At 37.0% G+C, this 21436-nt stretch overlaps 1 protein-coding gene across 7 annotated transcripts in view; it reads right to left on the bottom strand.

The window, feature by feature from the left end:
* Positions 1-21436, bottom strand: part of LOC106091186 (uncharacterized) — a 118538-nt gene that overhangs the window by 58188 nt on the left and 38914 nt on the right. The window contains exon 2 of one of the 7 annotated variants that reach the window (XR_009398512.1): positions 18900-19559. The exons of 5 other annotated variants lie outside the window; for them this stretch is intronic. The gene's annotated coding sequence lies outside the window, so the exon portion shown is untranslated. Of the gene's footprint in view, positions 1-4826; positions 5031-18899; positions 19560-21436 lie in introns of those variants that run through there. One more of the 7 variants, XM_059370073.1, reaches the window with a different exon arrangement.

Raw genomic sequence — 21436 nt, 5'->3', positions numbered from 1 at the left:
ATAAGATGGGGGGTATACTAATTTCGTCATTCTGATTGTAACTTCCGAAATATTCGTCTGAGACCCCATAAAGTATATATCTTCTTGATCGTCATGAAATTTTATGCCGATCTAGCCATGTCCGTCCGTCTGTCCGTCCGTCTGTCTGTCGAAAGCACGCTTACTTCCGAAGGATAAAGCTAGCCGCTTGAAATTTTGCACAAATACTTCTTATCAGTGTAGGTCGGTTGGTATTGTAAATGGGTCATATCGGTCCATGTTTTGATATAGCTGCCATATAAACCGATCTTGGGACTTGACTTCTTGAGCCTCTAGAGTGCGCAATTCTTATCCGATTGGGACGAAATTTTGCACGACGTGTTTTGTTACGATATCCAACAACTGTGCTAAGTATGCTTCAAATCGATCCATAACCTTATATAGCTGTCATATAAACCGATCTTGGGTCTTGACTTCTTGGGCCTCTAGAGGGCGCAATTCTTATCCAATTTGAATGAATTTTGGCACGACGTGTTTTGTTATGATATCCAACAACTGTGCCAAATATGGTTCAAATCGGTTCATAACCTGATATAGCTGCCATATAAACCGATCTGGGATCTTGACTTCTTGAGCCTCTAGAGGTCGCAATTATTATCCGATTTGCCTGAAAATTTGTACGACGGATTCTCTCATGACCATTAACATACGTATTTATTATGGTCTCAATCGGTATATAGCCCGATACATCTCCCATATAAATCGATCTCTCTATTTTACTACTTGAGTCCACAAAGGGCGCAATTCTTATTCGAATTGGCTGACATTTTACACAGATCTTCAACTTATAATTTAATTGTGGTCCAAACCGGACCATATGTTGATATCGCTCTAATAGCAGAGCAAATCTTTTCTTATATCTTTTTTTTGCCTAAGAAGAGATGCCGGGAAAAGAACTCGACAAATGCGATCCATGGTGGAGGGTATATAAGATTCGGCCCGGCCGAACTTAGCACGCTTTTACTTGTTTTTTTTTTATTTTATTTTATTTTATTTTATTTTATTTTATTTTATTTTATTTAATTTTATTTTATTTTATTTTATTTTATTTTATTTTATTTTATTTTATTTTATTTTATTTTATTTTATTTTATTTTATTTTATTTTATTTTATTTTATTTTATTTTATTTTATTTTATTTTATTTTATTTTATTTTATTTTATTTTATTTTATTTTATTTTATTTTATTTTATTTTATTTTATTTTATTTTATTTTATTTTATTTTATTTTATTTTATTTTATTTTATTTTATTTTATTTTATTTTATTTTATTTTATTTTATTTTATTTTATTTTATTTTATTTTATTTTATTTTATTTTATTTTATTTTATTTTATTTTATTTTATTTTATTTTATTTTATTTTATTTTATTTTATTTTATTTTATTTTATTTTATTTTATTTTATTTTATTTTATTTTATTTTATTTTATTTTATTTTATTTTATTTTATTTTATTTTATTTTATTTTATTTTATTTTATTTTATTTTATTTTATTTTATTTTATTTTATTTTATTTTATTTTATTTTATTTTATTTTATTTTATTTTATTTTATTTTATTTTATTTTATTTTATTTTATTTTATTTTATTTTATTTTATTTTATTTTATTTTATTTTATTTTATTTTATTTTATTTTATTTTATTTTATTTTATTTTATTTTATTTTATTTTATTTTATTTTATTTTATTTTATTTTATTTTATTTTATTTTATTTTATTTTATTTTATTTTATTTTATTTTATTTTATTTTATTTTATTTTATTTTATTTTATTTTATTTTATTTTATTTTATTTTATTTTATTTTATTTTATTTTATTTTATTTTATTTTATTTTATTTTATTTTATTTTATTTTATTTTATTTTATTTTATTTTATTTTATTTTATTTTATTTTATTTTATTTTATTTTATTTTATTTTATTTTATTTTATTTTATTTTATTTTATTTTATTTTATTTTATTTTATTTTATTTTATTTTATTTTATTTTATTTTATTTTATTTTATTTTATTTTATTTTATTTTATTTTATTTTATTTTATTTTATTTTATTTTATTTTATTTTATTTTATTTTATTTTATTTTATTTTATTTTATTTTATTTTATTTTATTTTATTTTATTTTATTTTATTTTATTTTATTTTATTTTATTTTATTGTATTTTATTTTATTTTATTTTATTTTATTTTATTTTATTTTATTTTATTTTATTTTATTTTATTTTATTTTATTTTATTTTATTTTATTTTATTTTATTTTATTTTATTTTATTTTATTTTATTTTATTTTATTTTATTTTATTTTATTTTATTTTATTTTATTTTATTTTATTTTATTTTATTTTATTTTATTTTATTTTATTTTATTTTATTTTATTTTATTTTATTTTATTTTATTTTATTTTATTTTATTTTATTTTATTTTATTTTATTTTATTTTATTTTATTTTATTTTATTTTATTTTATTTTATTTTATTTTATTTTATTTTATTTTATTTTATTTTATTTTATTTTATTAATTTAATTTAATTTAATTTAATTTAATTTAATTTAATTTAATTTAATTTAATTTAATTTAATTTAATTTAATTTAATTTAATTTAATTTAATTTAATTTAATTTAATTTAATTTAATTTAATTTAATTTAATTTAATTTAATTTAATTTAATTTAATTTAATTTAATTTAATTTAATTTAATTTAATTTAATTTAATTTAATTTAATTTAATTTAATTTAATTTAATTTAATTTAATTTAATTTAATTTAATTTAATTTAATTTAATTTAATTTAATTTAATTTAATTTAATTTAATTTAATTTAATTTAATTTAATTTAATTTAATTTAATTTAATTTAATTTAATTTAATTTAATTTAATTTAATTTAATTTAATTTAATTTAATTTAATTTAATTTAATTTAATTTAATTTAATTTAATTTAATTTAATTTAATTTAATTTAATTTAATTTAATTTAATTTAATTTAATTTAATTTAATTTAATTTAATTTAATTTAATTTAATTTAATTTAATTTAATTTAATTTAATTTAATTTAATTTAATTTAATTTAATTTAATTTAATTTAATTTAATTTAATTTAATTTAATTTAATTTAATTTAATTTAATTTAATTTAATTTAATTTAATTTAATTTAATTTAATTTAATTTAATTTAATTTAATTTAATTTAATTTAATTTAATTTAATTTAATTTAATTTAATTTAATTTAATTTAATTTAATTTAATTTAATTTAATTTAATTTAATTTAATTTAATTTAATTTAATTTAATTTAATTTAATTTAATTTAATTTAATTTAATTTAATTTAATTTAATTTAATTTAATTTAATTTAATTTAATTTAATTTAATTTAATTTAATTTAATTTAATTTAATTTAATTTAATTTAATTTAATTTAATTTAATTTAATTTAATTTAATTTAATTTAATTTAATTTAATTTAATTTAATTTAATTTAATTTAATTTAATTTAATTTAATTTAATTTAATTTAATTTAATTTAATTTAATTTAATTTAATTTAATTTAATTTAATTTAATTTAATTTAATTTAATTTAATTTAATTTAATTTAATTTAATTTAATTTAATTTAATTTAATTTAATTTAATTTAATTTAATTTAATTTAATTTAATTTAATTTAATTTAATTTAATTTAATTTAATTTAATTTAATTTAATTTAATTTAATTTAATTTAATTTAATTTAATTTAATTTAATTTAATTTAATTTAATTTAATTTAATTTAATTTAATTTAATTTAATTTAATTTAATTTAATTTAATTTAATTTAATTTAATTTAATTTAATTTAATTTAATTTAATTTAATTTAATTTAATTTAATTTAATTTAATTTAATTTAATTTAATTTAATTTAATTTAATTTAATTTAATTTAATTTAATTTAATTTAATTTAATTTAATTTAATTTAATTTAATTTAATTTAATTTAATTTAATTTAATTTAATTTAATTTAATTTAATTTAATTTAATTTAATTTAATTTAATTTAATTTAATTTAATTTAATTTAATTTAATTTAATTTAATTTAATTTAATTTAATTTAATTTAATTTAATTTTATTTTATTTTATTTTATTTTATTTTATTTTATTTTATTTTATTTTATTTTATTTTATTTTATTTTATTATATTCTATTTTCAATTATTCTTCTCTTTTCACATGTACTCTCAGTTAGCACTCTTTACAAAATCCAAGGTACTCCCTTACATGTTCATATTGGCAGAAAACAACTCATACGCCCCCAGGAGGTTACTGACTCAAACTAAGAGCAAACGCAATTATAACAGCAAATTTTAACATTTTATCTCTCTCGTTCTTTTTATCCTTCAGTATCTTATATCTTTCAACATAAGTGTTTCTCTTCTTCTCTTATTCAAACCTTTTGTTGTCCTTAGCACTGAATTACATTGCACTCAGTCATTGCCATCCTACTTATCCATGCAGGAGGTTCATATTGTCCTTTTAGACGCATAATTAATATTTCATTAATTGCACCCCTTTATGGTGTTTGCATATATAATGGCATTTTTTGTTAGGATTTTGTGAATATGTTAAATAAATATTTGCAGAGTAGTTTCTACAACAATGCTGTCGTCATTGCCATCATTGTTATTGTTCTCCAATCTTTTGTTGTTAAGGCACAAATTTGTTATGTTAATGGATTCCAATCATAATTAACAAGTTTCTCAATTAACATTTAGTTGATTTATCAAATTTTTAGGTGTATAGGGAAGTTTTGTTAGAGGAAAATTTAACTTTAAGCGGTGATTGGAAGAAGTTTTTGTGGTCTTTAAATTAAAAAATTTTGTTGATCCAAATATTATGTATAAAATTTAATTTGTGTTTGTTTGTCGGTTTGTTTATTGGTTCCGTATAGACTCAAAAACCGCAGAACCGATTACCTTGAAATTTTCACAGATTGTGTAGGTTTGTCTGGAAGAAAACATTGGTCATATAGTTTTTTGATATCGGGAGGGGGGGCGGACCCTCCCCCTTACCCTAACAGTACTACCCAAAATTAAAAGTGGATAATATGGGATTCAAATGAAAGGTATTCAAGAGTAGAGTGGGAATTTTATAATAAAAGTTGGGACAAAGTACCTGGGGTCCGCCCCAGCCCCACAATCCCTTAAAATAGGTTTATTTGACGATCATGACAATATGAGGCTCAGGTATTCGTTAGTAGAAAGGTTTTCAGGAGTAGATTACGAATAAGGTCAGGAATTGGGAATAGGCTTTAAAATTTATTGATAACGGAAGGGGGCGGACCCTCCCCCTAACCCCAAAAGTACTACCCAAAACTAAAAGTGAACCGATCGGGACAATAAGGGATTCAAATATGAGGTACTTAAGAGTAGAGTACGAATTTCATAATAAAAGTTGGGTCCAAGAACCTGGGGGGCCGCCCCAGCCCCAAAACCCCTTAAAATAGGTTTATTTGATGGTCATGACAATATGGGACTCAGGTATTCGGGAGTAGAAAGGTTTTCAGGAGTAGACTACGAAAATGGTCGCAAAGTCGGAATAGGCTTTATAATTTGTTGATATCGGTAGGGGGGTACCCTCCATCTTATCCCAAAAATATCACTCAATATCAAAAGTGTACCGATAAGGACAATATAGGTATCGAATTAGAGGTATCGGAGAGTAGAATACGAATATGGTATTAAAGTTTGTGTCTAAATATCCATCGGGCCACCCCAACCTCAAAACACCCTCAAACAGACATATTGGACGTTCATTTCAATATCGGGCTCAAATGAGAGGTATTCGGGAGTAGATTTCGAAGTTGGCATACAAAATCAGATGGAAATATAGGGGGGTCATGCGACCCCCCAAAAACGTCATTATGACTATATGATACTTTGCTGAAGCGATTTTCTTAAAATTTTCATAGATTGTGTACGTTTGCCTGAAAGGAGGGTGGAGGCGGACCTTCCCCCTAACCCCAAAAACAGTACCCTCATCCGAAAGTGGTCCGATGGGCACAATAAGGGTATCAAATGAAAGGTAAAGGAGACCAGAAAACGAATAATCTTTTAAAATTTGGTTCCAAACACCCAGCGGTCCCCCCCAACCCCAAAACTCCTTTAAACAGATATATTCGAAGTTCATGTCAATATGGGACTCAAATGAAAAGTATTAGGCAGTAGATTACAAATATGGCATAAAACATTAGGTCCACGAAATGGGAGGTTGCCCACCCCCAAATACCCCCAAATGGGCATATTAGCCGATCATGGCTATATGGGATTCAAATGAAAGGTTTTAGGAAGTAGAATATGACATTAAAATTTGCATTCAAGTCTAGGTTGCTCTTTTCCCGTCACGTCAAATGGGTTATTGGACTCATTATGACAATATGGGACTCAAATGAAAGGTATTTGAGAGTAGAAAACGAATTTGATATCCAATTTTGGAGAACATTACCACCAGGAACCGAGAAGGGGCAAATTCTCACACATCAATGAGTGCTTTCCGATTCAACTCAATGATAAGGGACGTTTTTTTATAGTCGAGTCCGAACGGCGTCTCGCAGTGCGACACCGCCTTTGGGGATTTTTTTTTACCATGACCATACATGGCATTGTGTCCCGCAAATGTCGCCAACACTAAAAGGGGACAAACGCCGCTTTGTCCGATGTTCTCGCCAGGATTCGAAAGCGTTCAGCGTCATAGGCTACAATGGCATAGAATTTTGCAGATATATTAGGTTCAGTAACAAAACAATCCATGGCAAATTTTTTGCAGATCAGTTGAAAATTTTAGCTTCTACGGCCATTTAAGTGCAAATCGGGACATACATAATGGGAGCTATATCTAAATCTAAACCGATTTTTACCAAAATCAAGAGCGTTTGTCCTTGGGCAAAAAAATTAAATGTGCAAAATTTCGAGATGATTGGACTACAAATACGACCTGCACTTTGATTACAAGAATACATGGACTCACAGACGGATAGACGGACATGGCGAAATCGAATCAGAAAGTGATTCTGAGTCGATCGGTATATTTATCAATGGGTCTAGCTCTGCTCCTTCTTAGAAGAATATATATAATACCCTGTATCACAGTGGTGGTGTAGGGTATAATTAAATAAATATTGGGTTGCCCAAAAAGTAATTGCGGATTTTTTAAAAGAAAGTAAATGCATTTTTAATAAAACTTAGAATGAACTTTAATCAAATATACTTTTTTTACACTTTTTTTCTAAAGCAAGCTAAAATAGCAGCTAATAATTGACCGAAGAAAGAATGCAATTACTGAGTCACAAGCTGTGAAAAAAATTTGTCAATGACGACTATATGAAAAATCCGCAATTACTTTTTGGGCAACCCAATAGAATGAAATAACAAAGCTTAGTTTTATATTGCCTTAAAACTCTGTTCCATATCGATATCATGAATCTCTATATTCCTTTTCCAAACTTCTTATCTAACTTTTACTTATTTATTTATGTCTTCTCCTTAAACTGTTACGCATTTGCCATGCTTATCGATATTGTCAATCAATTTGCAGTTTTGCTTTTCGCTCAATTTCACTACTTATTATGAAAGGACTCTATATATAGCCTTTTTTACACCCTCAACCATAGGGTGGGTGTACACTAAATTCGTCATTCTGTTTGTAACACCTCGTAATATGCGTCTAAGACCCAATAAAGACCATCTAGCCTTGTCCGTCCGTCTGTCTGTCCGTCCGACGGGCGGACTGTCCGCCGTCTTTCTGTCTGTCGAAAGCACGCTTACTTTCGAAGGAGTAAAGCTAGCCCCTTGAAATTATGCACAAATATTTTTTATAAGTGTAGGTTGGTTAGGATTATAAATGAGCCAAATAGGTCCATGTTTTGATATAGCCGCGATATAAACCGATCTTGGGTTTTGACTTCTTGAGCCTCTAGAGGGCGCAATCTCATCCGATTTGACTAAAATTTTACACGTGGTGTTTTGGTATCACTTCCAACAACTGTGTTAAGTATGATTCAAGTCGGTTCATAACCTGGTATAGCTGCCATATAAACCGATCTGGGGTCTTGACTTCTTGAGCCTCTAGAGGGCGCATTTCTCCTCCGAATTGACTAAAATTTTGCACGTGGTGTTTTGGTATCACTTCCAATAACTGTGATAAGTATGGTTCAAATCGGTTAATAACCTGATATAGCTAGTATATAAATCGATCTGGGGTCTTGACTTCTTGAGCCTCTAGAGTGCGAAATTCTTATCCGATTGGAATGAAATTTCGCACGACGTGTTTTGTCATGATATCCAAAATATGTGCCAAGAATGGTTCAAATCGGTCTATAACCTGATATAGCTGCCATATAAACCGATCTGGGGTCTTGACTTCTTGAGCCTCTAGAGGGCGCATTTCTCGGCCGATTTGACTAAAATTTTGCACTTGGTGTTTTGGTATCACTAACAACAACTATGCTGAGTACAATTCAAATCGGTTCATAACCTGGTATAGCTGCCATATAAACCGGTCTGGGGTCTTGACTTCTTGAGCCTCTAGAGGGCGCATTTCTCGTCCGATTTGACTAAAATTTTGCATGAGTTGTTTTATTATGACTTCCAACAACTGTGCTGAGTATGGTCGAAATCGGTCAATAACCTGATATAGCTGTCATATAAACCGATCTGGGATCTTGACTTCTTAAGCCTCTAGAGGGCGCTTTTCTCATCCGATTTGGCAGAAATTTCGAACAACGGCTTCTTCCATGACCTTCAACATACGTGTTCAATATCATCTGAATCGATCTAGAGCTTGACACTGCTCCCATATAAACCGATCTCCCGATTTTGCTACTTGAGCCCCTACAAGGCGCAATTCTCATGCGAATGAACTGAAATATTACACAATGACTTCTACAATGTTCAGCATTCAATTGATTTATGGTCCGAATCAGACTATAACTTGATATAGCTCCAGTGATATAGCATAACAGTTCTTATTCAGTATTCTTTGTTTGCCTACAAAGAGATACCGCGCAAAGAACTAGACAAATGCGATCCATGGTGAAGGGTATATAAGATTCGGTCCGGCCGAACTAAGCACACTCTTACCTGTTTGTTTTTAATATGTAAGCTATAAATAAGTTTTTTTTATGAATAATCAACCCCAAGTTTTGCCCACCCATCCTTGTTGGCCCATACCCCTTTCCGCCACAAGGATTTGTGCAATATTGTCTATTGTAATGAGATAAGGCTTCCCTTATAATCGTAATTTTATGACCATAAAAACAAGAGACAACAATGACAACTTTTGTATTTTAACATAAAAAAAGTTAATTGAAAATTATCCTGCTTATCTTTTTATTATGCTCAATTTTTATGGCAATCCACCTTGGTTGGATGGGATGGCAAACATGCCATGCCATAAAATAGAACGGAAGCAGAATGCAAGAGAGTTAAAGCTTTGCCTCTGTTGGCCAATTGGTCCCAAGGGAGGTAGTAGGGGTATGGGTTTGATTTTGCTGCCATCATTAATGTTCTTATTTGAAACGCATTTATCGTTAATCGTTATTTAGCACCGACATTATATTAATTACCCTTAATATCCGGCGCAAGGACATCAAAGCCAATAAAGCCGCCAACACCAAAGCCATCGCAATAGCAACGAGAACAGCAACAATAAAATGGACATCATACTATACAATACTACTCTCCCTTGCCACTCCTAGCGTCGAGTAGGGTCGGCTCCTTTGAAATGTTCACCATTGCCCATAGAGGAGGCTCTGGGTATTTAAAGGATCAATAAACTTTTAAGCGAATGACTTTGTTTTTGTAGTCTCGCCTGTCTTTCATTATTGTTGTTCTTGCCTTCAAATCATGGCGGTTGTTGTGGATGGTGTTGTCGTCGACGATTTGATTTTGGTGTAGCTGTTTTGTTTTTGGTGTTGTTGTGTTTTATTTAATTGGCAGCTAAAAGTCTGTAACAACGACAGCAGCCGCATGGACTCAATGAATTTAGGTGATAAAATATGTTCCTTGCATATTAATGAAGAAAATCTCTTCAAATGTAGCATCTTAACAAGCAAAGAGACAGAGCGGAGAGCAGCAGTAAATGGGCTACTAAAATTTTGAGACATTGTTGTACAACAAGAATGGAAAAAAGCAAGAGTTGGGTCCTTAATTTGATCTCATTTAATGAAATCTTAATAGTGAGGCTAACTCTTTTGTAATAAATTAAAAAAAAAACAGTAAGGAAAGGCAAAAGTCAGGCGGAGCCGACTTTATAATACCCTAAACAAGTAAAAGCATACTAAGTTTGGCCGGGCCGAATCTTATATACCCTCCACCATGGGTCGCAATTGTCGAGTTCTTTTTCCGGCATTTCTTCTTAGGCAAAAAAAAGGATATAAGAAAAGATTTGCTCTGCTATTAGAGCGATATCAAGATATGGTCCGGTTTGGACCACAATTAAATTATATGTGTAATATATCAGCCAATTCGATTAAGAATTGAGCCCTTTGGAACTCAAGAAGTAAAATAGAGAGATTGATTTATATGGGAGTTATATTGGGCTATAGACCGATTCAGACCATAATAAACATGTATGTTGATGGTCATGAGAGGATCCGTCGTACAAAATTTCAGGCAATTCGGATAATAATTGCGACCTCTAGAGGCTCAAGGAGTCAAGACCCAGATCGGTTTATATGGCAGCTATATCAGGTTATGAACCGATTTCAACCTTATTTGACATAATTGTTGAAAGTAAGAATAAATACGTCATGCAAAATTTCAGCCATATCGGATACGAATTGCGCCCTCTAGAAGCTCAACAAGTCAAGACCCACGATCGGTTTATATGACAGCTGTATCAGGTTATGGTCCGATTTGAACCATACTTGGCACAGTTGTTGGACATCATAACAAAACACGTCGTGCAATTTCATTCCAATCAGATAAGAATTGCGCACTCTAGAGGCTCAAGAAGTCAAGACCCAAGATCCGCTTATATGGCAGCTATATCAGGTTATGGACCGATTTGAACCATACTTGGCACAGTTGTTGGACATCATAACAAAACACGTCGTGCAAACTTTCATTCCAATCGGATACGAATTGCGCACTCTAGAGGCTCAACAATTCAAGACCCAAGATCGGTTTATGTGACAGCTATATCAAAACATGGACCGATTTAAACCACACTTAGCATCCTACTTGGGGGTTTTTATGGTGGTGGGACGCCCCCTAGATAGTTGGTCCCGTATGCTGATGTCGGACTCCTGGGCTACTCCCCAATACCTTTCATTTGAGCTCCATTTATCCATAGTCGGAAAACATGACCAGTGGGGGGGTGTTTTGGGGGATGGGGCAGCCACTGAGTGACTTGGCTTTGAAAATATATATCCGATTCATGTTCTACTCTAAAATACCTCTTGATTTTAACCTCATATTGCAATGGTCAGCAAATACTTCCTATTTGGGTGGTGTTATGGAGATGGGATGGCCCCATAGACACTTTGATATCAGATTCGTGCTTTACTCCCAAAGAACTTTTATTTGAGCCCCATATTGCTATGGTCGTAAATTTGTCTTCTGTGGGGGATGTTCTCGGGGCGGCCCCTCAAACACTTGGTCTCACATCTGGATATCAGCTACGAATTCTACACTCAAAAACATTTTATTTAAGCCTCATATTGCCATGGTCAGTGAATAAGTCCTGCTTGAGTGGTGTTTTATGGTAGGGTTGGACGCCCAGAAACTATGTCCCAAATTTAAATATCAGAATCGTATTTTACTTGCAAAAACCTTTTATTTGAGTCCCATATTGCCATGGTCGGTAAAAATATCCGATTTAGGAGTGTTTTGGGGGTTGAGGTGGTCCCCCAAACACTTGGTCCGACAATTGGATATTAGATGCATTTTCTATTCTTAAATACCTTTAATTTGAGTCCCATATTGCCGTGATTGGTGTATATCCCCCCGCCCGCCTAGGTTCCCCATCCGAAATTCGCTACCGAATTTTTGAGATAAGAGAGCACACAAAATTTCGCTTAAATCGCATCACCCATCTCCGAGATCTGGCGTTTCTGAAAATTAGGCTAAGGGGGAGGGTCCGCTCCCCCTTCAGATATCAACAAATGTAGTACCCTGTTTTCACCAGGGTACCGTCCGTCCTTCCGTCCGTCCTTCCGTCCGTCCTTCCGTCCGTCCTTCCGTCCGTCCTTCCGTCCGTCCTTCCGTCCGTCCTTCCGTCCGTCCTTCCGTCCGTCCTTCCGTCCGTCCTTCCGTCCGTCCTTCCGTCCGTCCTTCCGTCCGTCCTTCCGTCCGTCCTTCCGTCCGTCCTTCCGTCCGTCCTTCCGTCCGTCCTTCCGTCCGTCCTTCCGTCCGTCCTTCCGTCCGTCCTTCCGTCCGTCCTTCCGTCCGTCCTTCCGTCCGTCCTTCCGTCCGTCCTTCCGTCCGTCCTTCCGTCCGTCCTTCCGTCCGTCCTTCCGTCCGTCCTTCCGTCCGTCCTTCCGTCCGTCCTTCCGTCCGTGGGTATAAGATACTTCCAGGAAGGACGGACGGAAGGACGGACGTCCGTCCTTCCGTCCTTCCGTCCGTCCTTCCGTCCGTCCTTCCGTCCGTCCTTCCGTCCGTCCTTCCGTCCGTCCTTCCGTCCGTCCTTCCGTCCGTCCTTCCGTCCGTCCTTCCGTCCGTCCTTCCGTCCGTCCTTCCGTCCGTCCTTCCGTCCGTCCGTCCGTCCGTCCTTCCGTCCGTCCTTCCGTCCGTCCTTCCGTCCGTCCTTCCGTCCTTCCGTCCGTCCTTCCGTCCGTCCTTCCGTCCTTCCGTCCGTCCTTCCGTCCGTCCTTCCGTCCGTCCTTCCGTCCGTCCTTCCGTCCGTCCTTCCGTCCGTCCTTCCGTCCGTCCTTCCGTCCGTCCTTCCGTCCGTCCTTCCGTCCGTCCTTCCGTCCGTCCTTCCGTCCGTCCTTCCGTCCGTCCTTCCGTCCGTCCTTCCGTCCGTCCTTCCGTCCGTCCTTCCGTCCGTCCTTCCGTCCGTCCTTCCGTCCGTCCTTCCGTCCGTCCTTCCGTCCGTCCTTCCGTCCGTCCTTCCGTCCGTCCTTCCGTCCGTCCTTCCGTCCGTCCTTCCGTCCGTCCTTCCGTCCGTCCTTCCGTCCGTCCTTCCGTCCGTCCTTCCGTCCGTCCTTCCGTCCGTCCTTCCGTCCGTCCTTCCGTCCGTCCTTCCGTCCGTCCTTCCGTCCTTCCGTCCGTCCTTCCGTCCGTCCTTCCGTCCGTCCTTCCGTCCGTCCTTCCGTCCGTCCTTCCGTCCGTCCTTCCGTCCGTCCTTCCGTCCGTCCTTCCGTCCGTCCTTCCGTCCGTCCTTCCGTCCGTCCTTCCGTCCGTCCTTCCGTCCGTCCTTCCGTCCGTCCTTCCGTCCGTCCTTCCGTCCGTCCTTCCGTCCGTCCTTCCGTCCGTCCTTCCGTCCGTCCTTCCGTCCGTCCTTCCGTCCGTCCTTCCGTCCGTCCTTCCGTCCGTCCTCCCGTCCTTCCGTCCGTCCTTCCTTCCGTCCGTCCTTCCGTCCTTCCGTCCGTCCTTCCGTCCGTCCTTCCGTCCGTCCTTCCGTCCGTCCTTCCGTCCGTCCTTCCGTCCGTCCTTCCGTCCGTCCTTCCGTCCGTCCTTCCGTCCGTCCTTCCGTCCGTCCTTCCGTCCGTCCTTCCGTCCGTCCTTCCGTCCGTCCTTCCGTCCGTCCTTCCGTCCGTCCTTCCGTCCGTCCTTCCGTCCGTCCTTCCGTCCGTCCTTCCGTCCGTCCTTCCGTCCGTCCTTCCGTCCGTCCTTCCGTCCGTCCTTCCGTCCGTCCTTCCGTCCTTCCGTCCGTCCTTCCGTCCGTCCTTCCGTCCGTCCTTCCGTCCGTCCTTCCGTCCGTCCTTCCGTCCGTCCTTCCGTCCGTCCTTCCGTCCGTCCTTCCGTCCGTCCTTCCGTCCGTCCTTCCGTCCGTCCTTCCGTCCGTCCTTCCGTCCGTCCTTCCGTCCGTCCTTCCGTCCGTCCTTCCGTCCGTCCTTCCGTCCGTCCTTCCGTCCGTCCTTCCGTCCGTCCTTCCGTCCGTCCTTCCGTCCGTCCTTCCGTCCGTCCTTCCGTCCGTCCTTCCGTCCGTCCTTCCGTCCGTCCTTCCGTCCGTCCTTCCGTCCGTCCTTCCGTCCGTCCTTCCGTCCGTCCTTCCGTCCGTCCTTCCGTCCGTCCTTCCGTCCGTCCTTCCGTCCGTCCTTCCGTCCGTCCTTCCGTCCGTCCTTCCGTCCGTCCTTCCGTCCGTCCTTCCGTCCGTCCTTCCGTCCGTCCTTCCATCCGTCCTTCCGTCCGTCCTTCCGTCCGTCCTTCCGTCCGTCCTTCCGTTCGTCCTTCCGTTCGTCCTTCCGTCCGTCCTTCCGTCCGTCCTTCCGTCCGTCCGTCCTTCCGTCTGTCTTTCCATCCGTCCTTCCGTCCGTCCTTCCGTCCGTCCGTCCGTCCTTCCGTCCGTCCTTCCGTCCGTCCTTCCGTCCGACCTTCCGTCCGTCCTTCCGTCCGTCCTTCCGTCCTTCCGTCCGTCCTTCCGTCCGTCCTTCCGTCCGTCCTTCCGTCCGTCCTTCCGTCCGTCCTTCCGTCCGTCCTTCCGTCCGGCCTTCCGTCCGTCCTTCCGTCCGTCCTTCCGTCCGTCCTTCCGTCCGTCCTTTCGTCCGTCCTTCCGTCCGTCCTTCCGTCCGTCCTTCCGTCCGTCCTTCCGTCCGTCCTTCCGTCCCTCCTTCCGTCCGTCCTTCCATCCGTCCTCCATGAGAGAGAAAGAAAACAAGGACTAAGAGGGACTTGAAGTGTTAGCAATACCTTTTTCTGACTCTGCTCCTTCATTAGATGCGAAACTTTTCTTGTTGCGACTATTTGCCGACTTTGAAGCATCAAAAGCTCAACCCACACAATGACTTTCCATGGGCCATCTATGGATTTTTGTTTTCATTTTTAAATCACCATTATTTCTCATGTAAATTAATCGAAAAACTTTTTGATTCGTGTTTTTTTTTTTTGACTTTCACAAAAGGAGGAAAGAAAAGCAAAACAAAATTGCCAGCCACTATACTTTTTTTTTGGTATAGTCCATTCATGTTTTTTTTTTTCTCTTTCATAGAAATTGTTTATGGAGTAGTTCTTTTTTTGTAGGTCACTTTACAACAGTTAAAAACGGAAGCCAACAAAAAAAAAAAAAATAGAAAAATGGAAAAACTGTCCACCAGCATAGAACACCACGAAAAAGTTTGGGGAGAAAAAAAAAAAAAAAAACAGGAAATGGAATTCAATTAAAAACCTGTAATTACGCCGACATGCATAAAATATGGTATCTAGCCAAAAAAGTTAAGACAAAGCTGGGAGTGAGAGTTAAAGAGAATAGTTGTCATATATACAACTTAAATTTGTGATGATATGCTAACATTGGAAGCCAACATGGTGCAGAGGTTAGCATGTCCGCCTACGACGCCAAACGCCTGGGTTCGCATCGTACAAGACGCACAATAGGTTAGAATCTAAAACAAGTAAAAAGGCGTCAAGTTCTGTCGGGCCGAACTTTGGATATCCACCAGCTTGGGTGTATATGTAAACCACCTTCGTCATAATCCGGTGAAAAATGCAGAATTTATGCCCCCAAAGCATTTTTATTCAAATGTGATCCGATTTGGATCAAATTCAACCCGGATATTGAGAGGTCTAATAAGTACAAGTCATTGTTCAATTTTGTAGAAGACCGGAGGCTAAATACCTGGGTGAGGAGAGGGTTAAACGTCGGTCATGTCGCATACTCTATAGGCATCAATTGGCTACTAAGACCAGGGTCAGTCTATTGGATCTGCACTGCTATGGTTAGGCTGATCCTCACGAATGGGTGCCTGGTGTGTCACTGGGCCCTATAGGGGGTGAATTTTTGCAGTATGATGGAGAAGGTACTGGGTATTGTGGTGGTACTGATATCGGGAGCAACGAGGAGTGCTCAAAGAGCAGCACTGAATGCGATACTTGATCTGAGACCTTTGCACTTATATGTGGAGGGCGTTGCGTTGAGTACAGTCTTCTGACAGAGAAAGTCAGGAACTCGCGCTATTTGGATTTCGGGCATTCGTTTGTACTGCGGTAGGCCGAGAGCGTGGGACGACTATGTGGCATTGGCAATGGACGGATGCCGAACGTATCTTTCTTAAATGGCGGCTTGGAATTTGTCTTCACGGAGAGGTAGCTTTGTGTTGAAGGCGTCCCGATCTTTTTTGGCCCCTCTATACACACGGATTGGTCCAATATGAATGAGGGCACTGGAGCAGAGGTTTTTGTTGAATTCTTAGGGATAAGAGAGTCATATAGACTTCTGGTCGGGTGTAGTGTCTTTCATATCTACGAAATCATTTCATAAGAAGAAGTTAGTACTGCCTATTTGAAAAAAATTCGTAGTCATTTCGCAAAAGTTATTTATAGTGCGTTTTGACCATTATTCGGACGAAAACTCGAAGTCAGCACTATGCTTAAATCAACAAATAATAAATAATCAAAAAAATAAATAATCAATAAAAATACTTTTTTCGGCCAAAAAATGCAAAAAATCAATTGTTTATACCCACCATCGATGGATGGGTGTATATTCAACACATTGCAATATCCATTTTCGACCCTAAAAATCAAAATCTAAGAAGGTCTAGCCATGTCCGTCCGTCCGTTTGTCCGACCGTCTGTCTGTCCGTCCGTCTGTCCGTCCGTCTGTCCGTCCGTCTGTCCGTCCGTCTGTCCGTCCGTCTGTCCATCCGTCTGTCCGTCCGTCTGACCGTCCGTCTGTCCGTCCGTCTGTCCGTCCGTCTGTCCGTCCGTCTGTCCGTCCGTCTGTCCGTCCGTCTGTCCGTCCGTCTATCCGTCCGTCTGTCCGTCCGTCTGTCCGTCCGTCTGTCCGTCCGTCTGTCCGTCCGTCTGTCCGTCCGTCTGTCCGTCCGTCTGTCCGTCCGTCTGTCCTTCGGTCTGTTGAAATCACGCTACAGTGTTCAAAAATAGAGATATTGAGCAGAAACTTCGCACAGATTCTTTTTTTGACCATAAACAGGTAAAGTTCGCAGATGGGCTATATCGGACACATCTTGATATAGCCCCCATATAGACCGATCCGCTGATTTAGGGTCTTAGGCCCATAAAAGTCACATTTATTATCCGATTTTACTGAAATTTGGGACAGTGAGTTTTGTTAGGCCAGTCGACAACCTTCTTCAATTTGGCCCAGATCGGTCCAGATTTGGATATAGCTGCCTTATAGACCAATCTCACGATATTAGATTTTGGGCCCATAAAAGGCACATTTTTTGTACGATGTCCCCGAAATTTGGGACGGTGAGTTCCGTAAGACCAGTCGACATCTTCCAACAATATGGTCAAGACCGGTTAAGGTTTGGATATAGCTGCCATATAGACCGATCTCTCGATTTAAGGCCTTGGGCCCATAAGAGGAGCATTTATTGTTCGATTTTGCCGAAATTGGGGACAGTGAGTTGGGTTAAGCTCTTTTTTCGACTTTTTTCAAAAAACTTGGCTCAGATCGGTCTAGATTTGGATATTTCTGCCAAATCGAATGAGAATTGGGCCCTCTAGAGGCTCAAGAAGACAAGACCCAAGATCGGTTTATATGGCAGCTATATCAAAACATGAACCGACTTGGCTCATTTATAATCCCAACCAACCTTTACTAATGAAAAATATTTGTGCGAAATTTCAAGCGGCTAGCTTTACTCCATTGAAAGTTAGCGTGCTTTCGACGGCGGACGGACGGACGGACATGCTTTATGAGGTCTCAGACGCATATTTCGAGGTGCTACAAACAGAATGACGAAATTAGTATACCCCCATCCTATGGTGGAGGGTATTACAAATGAACAGTGACTGACACTTATTAGACCACTCAATATCCATGTCGAATTTGGGTGCATAAGAAATCCAATTTTCACTGGATTGTGACGAAAGGGGGTTTTCATATATACCCAAGGTGGTGGGTATCCAAAGTTCGGTCCTGTCGAACTTAATGCCTTTTTAATTGTTTTTTTAAGGGTTTTTTTACTTGAAGGATTTTTTAAAAGATTAGTAAAAAATTTCATAACACAACACTATGAGACGTCTCTTTGGGGAGAAGTTTTTACATGGCATAGTACCTCACAAATGTCGCCAGCATTAGAAGGGAATAGCCAGCCACTGATGAACATTTTGTTCTGATGTTCTTGCCAGGATTCGGACCCAGGCATTCAGCATCATATTCGGACATACTTACCTCAGCTAAGCAGATTGAGACTACCCTGGAAAGTCTATCAGGCTCTGCTGGGTACCGAGACTAGCAGTGAATGGGAAAGAGACACTCTCCACTGTGCTAGAATCTTGTTGTTACGGTTGACGCTTTCTTTAGCAACCGCACGATTAAGGCGCGGGCGGCTGTCATGGGTTGCAGGTTATAACAATAACCGCGAAATTCATAAACAATTTACACTCTTTTATGGCATTTATGGTGAAAACAAAAACACATTCTGCTCAGTTTCCATAAATCGTTAGTCCGTTTTGAACTAGAAGGCATAATACTTGCACCATCACTCTTTCAGCTTTGATTGAACTTTAAAGCTGTGTTGTGTATTGGCTTTGATATGACATAGAGACTGCACTCAGAAGGACTTTTGATCCGTAATGGACTTTATATTGCAAACTTTGTTTCCTATACTACATGCCAGGGAAGTGCATATTTGAAAGAGCTACCTAACTGGCTAAACCAAGGACAAACACTTTTCCAAAAAAAAAAATTGAAAATGAAAAGGACATACCAATGCTAGAAATTGCAATTGAAGCAACTTACATGGCTACTTTTGGTTTTTCTTCCCTTTTTATTTGTACGAATGTGGCAAAGTAAAGCTTGGCAAATAAAGTGTCTGTGTGTCTATAGACACTGTCACCAAAACTCAAAGAAGAAGACCAACCACCGCCATTGTTGGGGTTAAACCGATGCCACTGAGAAATGAGAAATTCAAACAGATGAAACTACTCGTCAATCGGGGCCACAAAAAAGAACAGTCAATTGAGGATTTTTTTTTTTCGAGCAGCACTTTTCATTTTCGTATATTCAAAACACAATTTGTAACGTTCCACTTTCCTAAATAGTTTTATTCATTTCGTTTGTCCTTCTCGTTTCTCGAGAGCGAGGCTATCATTTCATGCTGTTGGCACAAAAAGGTTTACTGGAGCTTTTCAAAAGATTGGCTAGAAGGGAAGACCGTAGCGGACAAGGCTAATTTTGTTTTAGTGGCATTGTTGGTCTTTTCGTTTCTCTAATGAAATTTTTCGTTTGGAATTTTAATAATTTGGCGGGTTTTTGGTCTTAGTTCTCCAAGCAGGGAAATCGAGTTGGGAAGGATTGCGGCAAAGTATGCCAATGCAAATGCAATTGATTTCATTGCATGCATTTGCTGAAATGAAAAATGGCAACCAGTGATAGAGGGATACTAAATTACTTTACCAGCTAGAAAGACAAAGAAAAAACAATGGAAAATTAAAATTCAAAAGGGGAAATTTAGTAAAGACTCAGTATGAATGATTAAAATCTGTAGCGGTTCAAAGTCGGGCGGATTCGACCGTATAATAGTCAGCATCATGGAGTCTACGTTTTTTTTTTTTAATACATAGAACCTATAACTGAATCTAGTCAAACTTCAAATTTTGAAATGATATGTGGAAGGTGGCTAAAGGCCCCATTATTTTCATTTCTACTAATGAAATTTATCTCAAAGGCAAAATTTCAAATTTATGAAATATTTCCTAAAGACTAAATTTCAATCAAAATTTTTTAAGGACAACAAGGACAGACGGATAGACGGACAGATACCCGGACATCGCTAATAATAAAATACAAGAAGTAAATACCCGCTACCTCGGGTATTCAAAGTTCATCAAAATTCGGGGAAAATTTCATACCTTATGTCCCATAGCAGTTATATCGAAAAATGTTCCGATTTGGACCAAATACTAGTAAGTATTAGGCATTGTTTAATTGTGTATAACAAAGTTTTGGTTGGTTGGTCCATATACAACATGGATGTCGAAAAGCCTAACATAAGTCACTGTGTCAAATTTCAGTAAAATCGGATTTTTGGGGCCAAGACTTTAAATCGAGATATCGGTCTATATGGCAGCTATATGCAAATCTTGATCGATCTAAGCAAAACTGCAGAAATATGTGGAGGGGCTTAACTTGACTCTCTGTTCCAAATTTCGGCAACATCGGTCAAAATATGCGGATTTTATGGCCCCAAAACCTAAAACCGAGAGATCGGTCTATATGGCAGCTATATACAAATCTTAACCGATCCGAGTCAAATTGAAGAAGGAAGTCGAAGGGCCTAACATAACTCCCTGTCCGAAATTTCGATGACATCGGACAATAAATGCGCCTTTTATGGCCCCAAAACCTAAAACCGAGAGATCGGTCTATATGGCAGCTATATCCAATTATGAACCGATCTGTGTCATATTGCAGAAGTATGTTAAGGGGCTTAATATAACTCATTGTCCAAAATTTCGACGACATCGGACAATTAATGCGACTTTTATGGGTTAAAAACCTTAAATCGAGGGATCGGTCTATAGGGCAGCTATATCCAATTCTGAACCGATCTGTGCCATACAGCAGATGTATATCAAGGGGCTTAACATAACTCGCTGTCGGAAATTTCGGCGACATCGGACAATAAATGCGGTTTTTTTGGCCCCATATCTTAAAACCGAGATATCGGTCTATATGGCAGCTATACCCAATTCTGAACCGATTTGTGCCATATTGCAGAAGTATGTCAAGGGGTTTAACATAACTCATTGTACGAAATTTCGGCGACATCGGACAATGAATGCGTCTTTTATGGGTTAAAAACCATAAATCGAGGGATCGGTCTATATGGCAGCTATATACAAATCTGATCCGATCTTGGCCAAATTGACGAAGGATGTCGAGGTACCTAACACAACTCACTGTCCCAAATTTCAGCGAAATCGGATAATGAATATGGCTTTTATGTGCCTAAGACCCTACATCGGAGGATCGGTCTATATGGAAACTAAAACCAAATCTGGACTGATCTGGGCCAAATTGAAGAAGGATATCGAAGGGCCTAACACAACTCTCTGTCCCAAATTTCAGCAAAATCGGATAATGAATATGGCTTTTATGTGCCTAAGACCCTACATCGGAGGATCGGTCTATATGACAACTATAACCAAATCTGAACCGATACGGGCCAAATTAACGAAGGATGTCGAAGGACCTAACACAACTCTCTGTCCCAAATTTCAGCAAAATCGGATAATGAATATGGCTTTTATGTGCCTAAGACCCTAAATCAGAGG

The sequence above is a fragment of the Stomoxys calcitrans genome, chromosome 5 (assembly GCF_963082655.1).
Source record: "Stomoxys calcitrans chromosome 5, idStoCalc2.1, whole genome shotgun sequence".
Lineage (NCBI taxonomy): Eukaryota > Metazoa > Arthropoda > Insecta > Diptera > Muscidae > Stomoxys > Stomoxys calcitrans.
Note: the sequence above shows the minus strand (reverse complement) of the source record. Positions and strands in the feature narration are given on the sequence as shown.